The 11,060-nt window shown below is 37.0% G+C and overlaps 1 long non-coding RNA gene across 1 annotated transcript; it reads right to left on the reverse strand.

Moving 5' to 3' along the window:
* Window positions 1-8,997: 8,997 nt before the first annotated feature.
* LOC108216964 (uncharacterized) lies at window positions 8,998-10,806 on the reverse strand. Its single transcript, XR_010291512.1, has 4 exons — window positions 9,921-10,806; window positions 9,673-9,800; window positions 9,356-9,517; window positions 8,998-9,248 (listed from the first exon to the last, which is right to left on the reverse strand). It is a non-coding gene; the product is annotated as an uncharacterized LOC108216964 (long non-coding RNA).
* Between the last annotated feature and the right edge of the window lie 254 nt (window positions 10,807-11,060).

Genomic DNA, 11,060 nt, shown 5'->3' on the forward strand with positions numbered 1-11,060 from the left:
TGTTCTCTGAAGGATTATAGAATGAATAACCTCTTGTTTCAATTGGGTATCCCACAAAATTACATTTATCAGACTTAGGTCCTAGCTTGTCAGAATTTTGACGTTTCACAAACGCCTCACATCCCCAAATTTTCATAAATGACATGCTATGACGTTTTTCAGTCCATATCTCATATGGAGTGTTCTGGACCGTTTTAGTAGGAACTCGGTTAAGTGTATAGGCAGCCGTCTCTAGGGCATAGCCCCAAAAACTAATTGGAAGATCTGCATGACTCATCATTGATCGCACCATGTCCAACAAGGTACGATTCCTCCTCTCGGAAACTCCATTCCATTGTGGTGTTCCAGGAGGAGTAAGTTGTGATACAATACCACACTCTTTTAAGAAATTCTTAAATTCTTGGCTTAAGTATTCACCTCCACGATCTGATCGTAGAGTCTTAATACTTTTGGTAGTTTGCTTTTCTACTTCAGCTTTGTACTCTTTGAACTTTTCAAAAGAATCGGATTTATTCTTCATAAGATACACATATCCATATCTACTGAAATCATCAGTAAATGTTATGAAGTAGTAAAAGCCACCTCTTTCCATAGTTCGCATTGGACCACATACATCACTATGTATTAGTTCCAATCTCTCAGTGGCCCTCTCACCTTGTCCTGTGAAAGGTGCTTTAGTCATTTTTCCAATGAGACATGGTTCGCATGCTTCGTATGATTCAAAATCAAACTTATCCAAGTATCCATCCTTATGTAACTTGGAAATGCGCTTCTCATTTATATGGCCTAAACGACAGTGCCAGAGGTATATTTTATTTGAGTCATCAGTTTTAAGTCGTTTATTATTCACATTATAGATGGGAGTATCCAAGTCAAGAACATATAAACCGTTAAATAAACGTGCAACCCCATAGGTAACATTATTCAAAGAAAAGGAACAACTATTGTTCTGAATTGAAAAAGCAAAACCTTTCTTGTCCAAACAAGAAACTGAAATAATGTTTCTGCAAATTGCAGGCACGTAAAAACAATTCTCAAGTTCTAAAATAAGCCCAGTGGGCAACGATAAATGATAAGTCCCTACAGCTATAGCAGCAACTTTTGCTCCATTGCCAACTCGCAGGTCGACTTCTCCCTTTGCCAACGTCCTACTTCCCTGTAGCTCCTGCACATTCATGCAAATGTGAGAACCACATCCAGTATCTAATACCCAAGATGTTGAAGTAGACAAATTGACTTCTATAACATAAATACCTGAATCAGAAGCGGCAGCAGCCTTCTTCTTCTTCAGATCCTCCAAATAAGCATGACAGTTCCTCTTCCAATGACCTGGTTTCTTGCAATAGTGACAATCACCCTCCTTCTGAACACCACCTTTCGGCTTCAAGGCCTTAGTTGGACCAGGTTTCGGATTGGCATTAGAATTAGATCCCATCTTCTTCTTGCCTTTCCATTTACCCTTTCCTTTGGCCTTCCCCTTATTCACCATCAATATGGGAGTAGGGGACGCCTTCTGAATGTTGGTTTCAGCAGTTTTCAACATTGCCAACAATTCGGCGGGGTTCTTGTTTATCTCATTCATATTGTAATTCATTACAAACTGAGAATAATTATTGTTTAGAGATTGCAAGATCAGATCAATTTGGTGCTCAGGACCAATCGGGGCACCCAATTTTTCAAGATAATCAATATACCCTATCATCTTCAGAACATGCGGTCCTACCGGATCACGTTCACCCTGCTTACAAGCATTCAAAGATTTGAAAGTATCAAACCTCTCCCGACGAGCCTGTCCCTCAAACATACGCTTAAGGTGCTCAATCATATCATAAGAATCCATATTCTCATGTTGTTTCTGAAGTTCAGCACTCATGGTCGCTAACATGAGACATTGAACATCCGTGTCATCATCGATATGCTTCTGATAAGCAGTATGCTGAGCACGGGTTGATCCTTCAGCGAGAGGTGTAGGGCGAGGAATATCTATGACATAGAGCTTGCGCTCTTGTTTGAGGACAATCCTCAAATTCCTTTGCCAGTCAAGGAAGTTGGTTCCTGTCAGCTTGTCCTTCTCAAGGACTGATCGTACAGAGAAGTTGTTTGAATTATTTGCCATTGGATATCTACAATATTTCAAATGCATAAGATAAATTAGTCTACAGATGTTTATTAAATTATGTTCAAGTGATTATAAATATATATTCAAAATATATATCTCCCACTATTTTGTTCAAATCAATAGCCCTAACTATTAATTCGGAAAGCATTTCTGCAAATCTTTCTAGTGAGCCAAGATCCATATTTCATCCATGTTTTAAGTTAGCGTGGGCTAATACTCTCAAAACATGACTATTTAGGTAGACGACATTTGTCAATTATATCAAATATAATTCTTGGATAGTTTGGTGGAGCAACCCTTTGCACATATTTATGTAATAAATCTCACCAAACTCCATGCCTCTAAACCCACAATCCTATTGTGATGGTTTAGTTAAGTTAAACCCAATAATTCAATAACTAAGTACATTTACTTATCACGTCTTCCCATGATTGATTAAAGCACTTTGCTTTGGCAAACCTACTTCTTTCAATCTAGATCTTGACGAGTATTAATCATTGGAAGGCATCTGATTAACTTAATATTTTAATTTAGGATTTTATTAAAACGACCATGATCCTGTCATAAAGAGATCCTCAATTTTTCCTTGAATTAAATATTTCAAGTCAATACTCTTTGATTGGTTGAAAACCCGACCTGAGGTGTTGGCACAACGGCTATACTTAAAAACCCCAAATCCGACGGAATCTTCCTCTCATTGAATATCGAAAATCCATAATTAATTCCGTGTTTCATAACCACGAGAATCTCATGATCGTTGTATTCCTTTTTAAAATCTTGAGTCGTTACAGATTTTATCTTATTTAAACAAGCATGGCATGGGTGTCGTATCGAATACATACATCTTAATCTAATTAAGCATGCATCTCTATAACTACGCATACATATCATTATCTCATGCATCATATATGTAAAGTGCAGTATGTAAACGTGCATGGTTATGGCCTTTATCCTATGTGATTCTTTCAAGCTAATGAAAGAATCTAGGCCAATCTATGGTGAAGATGTATAACTATTACAAGTCTTCATGCTCCTTGATTGCCCCTCCTTGTGGATCATCCTTCAATCTTCAAGTACATTACAATGAATAATTGAAAACAACCTATTCTAATGTACTTACATGAGAAAACTCGAGTTACATTCGAGATTAAAATTACAAGAATAAATATCACGACATGCAAGTCGTATTTACACAACCAAAACCAAAAACATTAAACTAGGGGTCCTTAAGGCCATAACCAGCACCATGCTCAAGTAAACAAACAAGAACACATAACCATACAAAGCGGGGGTCCGGGGGCGGCAGCCACCGGGCGGGGTCCGGGGGCGGCAGCCCCAGGCTGGGGTCGAGCTATACAGATCATATCTGTTACCTTCTGCCACTACTGCATCATATGCAGTTTCAGAAGCATGTATCATATACATGCTAATCATTCCCCAGTGACCAGATCATGTCCATACACCATCTTGTTGAACAGTTTATATCATTATATAAACAACACATCATATGCAGAACATACAAATCGCATACTAATTAGTCATGGCAAATCATAATCATGCTAGTATCATCATATCACTATATTTAACATAACAGAATCATATATGATCAATATAGCATGTTATAATCAACATATCTCAAAACCATATCAAGGCAGATTCATAAAACATGCATACATGCATCGAATACTGTAAACACGTAACCAAATCAGCCCCTTATAGACGTAGCTCTGATACCACTGTTGGGTTTCGGGGCAACAAACGCAGCGGATAATCGACGTAAAATCAAAATTTTCCGAAACCCTAACCCGAGGATCCATCTATAAAGTACGGCTGATCATGGAGATACGAAGTAATACCTTGTTGAAGCTTTACGTTAGCGAAAGATGGAGGTCCGGAACGAGCAATCACCACGCAGCCCTCGGTCTAAGGATCGCGTCTCTAAGCAGTCCACACGAACGTTTGATCGCCAAAGATCACCGGAGCCGGTACTAGCCGAATGCAGCCTCTCTCTCTCTCTCTCTCTCTAGCCTCTCCTGATATGGAGCTGCTAGGGTTTTTTAATAAAACGATTTTATGAAACTCTTAACCCTAAAACAATACATCATTATGTATTTATAGGGAAGAGAGATAGATGGGCCAAACCCTAATCGGATTTGGGCTTCTCCAAACCTAATCCGATTTTGGTTTTAATATTAAATTCGAAATTCTAATGACTTAATTAAGACCAGCTCAATTAAATAATTTATTTCGAATTAATCATTTAATTTAAATTCAGAATTTAAATTAAAACTCCTTTAAACGTTCAAAGTGTGTGACCCTTTAGGTTATTATTACGTTGGCAAAAATTTTAATATCCAATAATAAAATTATAAACAATGAGCGGCATCTAGTAATACATCATTGCTACCCAAGTAATAATAATAATTGGTGATTCAATTAAACCTTTTGTGAATAATGTACAATGTAATTTAATCCCTTTAACCTTATATTATAGATCAGACTCAAGGCATGTATTGTGTCATCCTCTTCATCGTCTAATCCGAATTTCCTTGATCAATGAGTAGACTATTAAACAAATCAATATTTGAGCACGGCCATGCATTTTATAGTCTCACTCAATCAAGAGGCCAATAATATCACTCCTAAAATAGGAGGGTTAAATCCTTTCTAGATCATTCATATTTCTCATACGATTCATAATATACCCAATGTACATTTCATCATCACCCGGTCAAAGGTAACTTTTAGTGCAACCAAAGTATATTAATTCTCATATAGAAATATAATGATATCAAGTCAAAGGATCATTACATCATTATCACAGTGAAAATTTCCAATGACACTTATTAACATGTAAAATCTCACGGTGGGTCATTCCAGTGCCATGTGTCGATACATGCACTTATGTTCTTGACTTTAGCATCACTATACCTATGATCAATGAGATGTGATCATCAGTCAACAAACATACTAGTCTTAATGCATCATTATTGTCCCTTAACAATAATACTCGACTAGGGACATTTAGGAATATGATATTATTCTCATAATCTCATTTCTAAGTCACGTACTTAGAGATATAGAATTACATATAATATTCCAAGGACATTTATTATGCTTTCAATTTATTACGCAGTAAATAAAGACACAATAAATATTTATTCAATAATCAATATAACATAATCCATAAATGTCTACGATAGAACACAATAGTATTGTCTCTAGGACACCAATACTAACATCGTGGACTATATACTTTTAAACATACTTAATTACTCGCAGAGAGACAAAAGTAGCATTGAAGATTTTGATCTGTTGACTACTAAATGGTCAGAAACTGTGTCGGATTCACGGTTCACTTAAGTTGAAAATTAATTAAATTTGAAAAGAATTAAATCTGGTGAATCATAAACATTGACTGGAGCTAATTAATTAATTAATTACATTTAGCCATGTCAATCTGCAACTCTGAGGACCTGAATTTTAATGTCCAGAAATGCAAGCGGAGAATATAATGGATATTGTTCCTAATTATGTAGAGTGTATAAATTAAAAAAGTGAGATATTGGTCGTATGATACACATTACACTAAGCAGACTATTTGGGGGGAGAACAGCACTAGAAGAATATATGTCCAAACTTATATCACTGAGATGTACTAAATGGTAGACCTCTAAATGAGGTACTTTAGATACCAAAAACAGCACATTAAAAAAAATTGAGCAAGGGAAAGATACATATTTTTTGGACTGATGGCTCCAATACAGACTTGAAAAATCTAATCAAATAAAATGTAAAGTTGTATGAGATGCATACAGGAGTAGGTGAGCTCAAAGTGATTAACATCAATCTACAGAATTTTGTAATATAGTACTGAGACAATCCAAATGATAACTACTACCCCTGAACTAACCTCTTTTATAAGTATAACCTTTAATTGACCATATAAGCTAAATGCTTTCAACAGACCTAAACTCAGATTAATCCATTCGATTTTTTATTGATATTAATATTAATATTATATATTAACATATTGTCATACAAAATAAAGTATTAATATCAGCAAAGTGATTTAATCTGGTGAAAAATAAATATTGACTGGAGCTACTTAATTCATTACATCTAGCCATGTCAATCTGCAACTCTGAGGACCTGAATTTTAATGTCCTGAAATGAAAGCGGAAAAATAATGGATATTGTTCCTAATTATGTAGCGTGTATAAATTAAAAAAGTGTGATATTGGCCATAAGATATAATTGTTACAATGAAAACCAACCCGCTAGAGCAAAGTTCTGAATTTCATCTTCAAAAAGTTGAAGGTCCTTGTTGCCGCTTGATGCCTTCCTCATATTTAAAATGTCTTCAGACATACATTGCAAATGTCGTCTCCACAACTCAAGTGGATCTGCTACTGAACTGTATGCAATAATGTTGACAAACATCTCCCGAAGTTGATGAGGGAATGATGAGTGAGCATTTTCCAATAACGCATCATGCCATTGGTTGTCATTCTGAAGTAGAGCCATTGCACCGCAAGCATCCTTAAAAGTGTCATAAACTACTCCATCAACAGTTCTTACATCAGCAAAACTAGTACAACCTTTTTTCCTCATCAATAACATTCGTAGGTAAAGAAGATCACCAGCAGTAGCATGAACCTTAGACAGCCTATCAACCACATCACCCCGCTCCCTAACCTTCCACCTGCACTCTTTAGCAATCTAAGTAAAAAAACTGGGAAATTCGGCATAGGTATATTTCTTGGTATCTGGCAGACGCTCGTTTGCTATGAACCAAGCTTCGAGTTTACTTCTCTTGGAATCAGCTCGCTGACAAACATTGCGCAGTGACTCACCCGTCTTGAAGCCAACATATTTACTATCAGGCAAGTGAATAGGCAACCGATCAACAGATGGCCATCGAGAGTGAATATCAAAACCAAGAATTCTCCAAGCAACTTTAGACGCACATACATAACGGCCATCAAGGTAATGCTTGACCTCATCAAAAAATTTTGCTTTTGATTTCTGAACTTCCTCTGGCCTAGAATTGTCATTCTTTTTTTTAAGCAGCATTGTAGCATTATCATGTCCTTTTAAGCAGTACTTGAACAGGTACTTCAGAGAGCGTGAGTTGTTACATATCTCTAAATTGATGTGGCACTGAAAACGAAGCAGCAATTCCCTGTTGTAGGGAACAACAAATCTATTATCAAGTAGCACACCCATTCTCTCAACTGTAATGCCGGTGTTACGACGCCGGTATACAGGGAATCCACAATCATCAAAACACGTTAATCCATTATACCTAAGCACATATAACAACCAATGACAAATCAATCATATTGAAATTCACAAAAACAGGTGACTTGTATACTGAACTGAAAATTGTATTCTTAAATCACAATTCTAACCGATTCGGAAAATGTCGACCACATTTATCTTTGACCATGCATGCTGAGTATGTAGCATCTTTCCCACATGGGCCATGGATCATATAGTTTTTCACAACATGATGACCAATACTATCTATCTTTTCATCTGGAATTTCCGCACTGACTAATTGATCTATCTGTTCAGCAGTCTTTGGCTTGTTTTTGTCGTTAAGCCAAATCAGCATATGTGCATGTGACAAACCTCGCTTCCGAAATTCGATCACGTGCATCACTGTTGAACAAAGTAAATATTGATAAAACATTACTTTCCCTTGGAATATCGAAGTAATAATAATGTTGCAACATAAAAAGTATCAGAAGAGCGACAAAAGAAATGTTTCTTTTTGATAATGTCTATTAGCTGGTCAAGTTTAAGTTTAAAAACTCGAGCAACCACGTCGGGAGCATCTGCTACATCCACACCAGGCAAGTATTTCATCATCTCTTGAATCTCTGGCCATTTTGTGTTTGTTGTCATTGTTAAAAAAAGTGAAGGATGTCCAATGCTACGGCAGAATGCCAGAGAATCTTTGAAATACTGGGACATATAGCGCTTACAACCAGTATATGAAGCCGGTAGTATGACACATTTACCAACATGTGAAGGATCATTGTCACCTTTACGGACTGCTGCCACAACCTACCACCAAGATGTGGTGTTAAAGCTGATAAGACATAGGATGACGACAAAAACAAACAATTATTTCAGAATGATAATATGAGATACCATTAAGGAAAACATTAGATTAAGTAGTGGTATGAATATATTGTTACCTTCGTTTCGACGAATCATCAACTTTGAAGAATAATATTCTTTCATTGACACACACTCTCTAATTTTCCGTTCATCACCAATGTCATCATCATCAACCGGTGGAGGCCTTCTTTTGTTAATATTTTGGAGCTTTATTTCGGTGTGATAGCCATCATCCCCCCGAGGGAATAAAAGAGGGAATTGTAGTTGCATGAAATAAGGATCAGTTACAAAGACTCGCTTGAGGTAACCTTTTTGAGTCTCCACAACAGTATCCCTGCATCCAGATGTATCTGCATCAGCATTCACTATCAAACCTGCAACTCATTTGAAGGACCCAGAATGTTTGGATGACCATTTTCAGCTTGTGATGATATGAGAATCAGCTTGAACTCTTCTTGATCATTGTTTTGAAACTTTTGACGCGCGCTGCGAAAGTACCTGACCAACTTATTATTTTCGTCTAGCATCCTTGTAAGACCTTCAACAATGACTGGATCTATGTCATCTGGATTAGAACCAACTGCTGAAATTCTATTTCTCTGCTCGTTTTCTGACCCCTGATTTTAAAACAAAACGGTGCTCCACCTTTGTTTATCTTATGGTCCACCTTACCCCCACTTGAACACATTGCAAACATGCAGTTATAGACGCGGATGTTATGACGGAAGTGCTTGGATCTCGTCCTAGGTCTGCATACCCCATCCACATGTTGGAAGGTAAGTAGATGTTCTGCAGCAGGTAAGAATAGGTGATCAAGGCATGCTGATGCATTTTGACCATAACTCATATGATTTCTAGGAATTTTTTTTTATTACGAGTAGTTGTAAATTCTTGAATCATGTCGCCAACATCATCAGTTGGCTGAAGCACTTCGTCAAATTGTTTTAGTAAATCCTTCACACCAGATGTTGAGGCTCCAGGTGATGGTCTAAATGTTCTGCGCAAATATGTTATTTCAAGATGATGGTCGACGGTCAGTTTATAAATTAATTCCATTATGTTATACTTTAGAGAAGTACTATGGAGTATGAGTATCTGTTATACCGGATTCTTCCAAATGTGATGTCACCGTCGAAGATGAAAATGGAGTATGAAAACTGGATGTACTCGTGTTAAAAGCATTTGTGCGAAGACCTAATGAATCTTGGTCTTGCTTCCTCCTATCTGAATGGTCTACCTTGACAGTACTCGATGGAGTCCCAGTATCTGGAATTTAAAATTAGTCAATAACATATACAATTCAATCAAAAATAAAAATGCAGCATATTGAGGATATGCCAAAATAAGCGTATCAGCATGATTGGTTAATTAAGATGTTATCAACACACTTCAAGAAATGGGACATGATGCCGAATAGTAACCTGCTGTGGAGACATTGGCAGGTGTAGACTGGACTTTGTTAAAAAGATTATTAAAACCGGGAACTCGGCCGCGTCGTTTCTGGCATTTTTCTACATCCGATCTGACATTGGAAGTGGTTTGAGGAGAGCTGTCCATGTCAATTTGAAAACCCGTTTACCATCATGCATGAGAAAACTACATTTAGTGACATTATAGTTTACTCAGAGCTTTACGATCCATTTAAACAAATTAGAGATTAGATGTTCACCTGCTGAAGTGCCACTGGAATTATCGGGTGTTGAATGAAGATTGTTTTAGATATTGTTAATAGACGGTCACGACCGCGACGCTTTATAACATTGACATGACCTGCCAAAAAAATTGCTTTTGTAAATGTACACTAACAAAGTAAAAGGTTATTAAATTCACTGCCATTTACAGGAACTATTGAAAAAATTGACAACGTAAGAGTACATTAACGGGACTGAAAGGACTCAGGCTGCATATACGGTGGATTAAATAAATTATATAGTAGTAGTCTTTCTAGTAAATAACCTACAGCAGATCCACCCTCCTGAACAGGTGCAGGATTTAATTTGTTAATGACACTATTAACACCCGGTCCACGTCCACGTCGCCTTTGAGCCCTGTCTTTTCATCAGAGTTATTGATTTGAGCATTCTCCTTGTCATTGCTGACGTTAGAATGACAACCGGTGTTGATATGTCTGAACACGTTATCAAAAGCAGGACCACGACCTCGATGGCCTGTACCTAAATGCATACTGGAATAATGAATGGTCACATAAACACACTTTAAAATACACCATCTACAAAGGAATACAAAAACCTTTTTTTGGAGATTTTCCGGTGGCTTATGAATGTCCTGGTCTACTTTCAACCAACGCAGAATCCACACTTATGATGTTTGTATCAAGCATGCCAAGAGGACTTTTTTCGGTATAAATAAGGGGTGAAAAAATAATACATATCATAAGGACAATGTACTGCCTCTGCCGGATACATATACACTGTTAACAGTTTGCAATTTATGTGAAAACTGGTCTTACCCATGCTGTTTTTTATCTTAGCAGCCTGCATATTATTCAGTCTATTACGAAGGAACTCGTTAAGCGCAGCACCACCAACACGTTTCTTTGCTCCTGGAATCAATACGTGAGAATATATAAACTCTGCTTTATAACACATACCCATAGAGACTGGTTTTGTAGTAACACGCTATGGCCTATGAGCACAACATTATAATACAGTTTTGAAAATAAAAATACCACATGGCCTGTGAATGCGCTTATACCTGTTGAGTCATCTTCTGAAATTGTATCCAGACCTCGCTTCTTTCCTGTAAACCACGGTATGAACTTAATCCAACTTTCAAAAGAACTCACAAC

Source organism: Daucus carota, chromosome 4 (assembly GCF_001625215.2).
Source record: "Daucus carota subsp. sativus chromosome 4, DH1 v3.0, whole genome shotgun sequence".
Classification (NCBI taxonomy): domain Eukaryota; kingdom Viridiplantae; phylum Streptophyta; class Magnoliopsida; order Apiales; family Apiaceae; genus Daucus; species Daucus carota.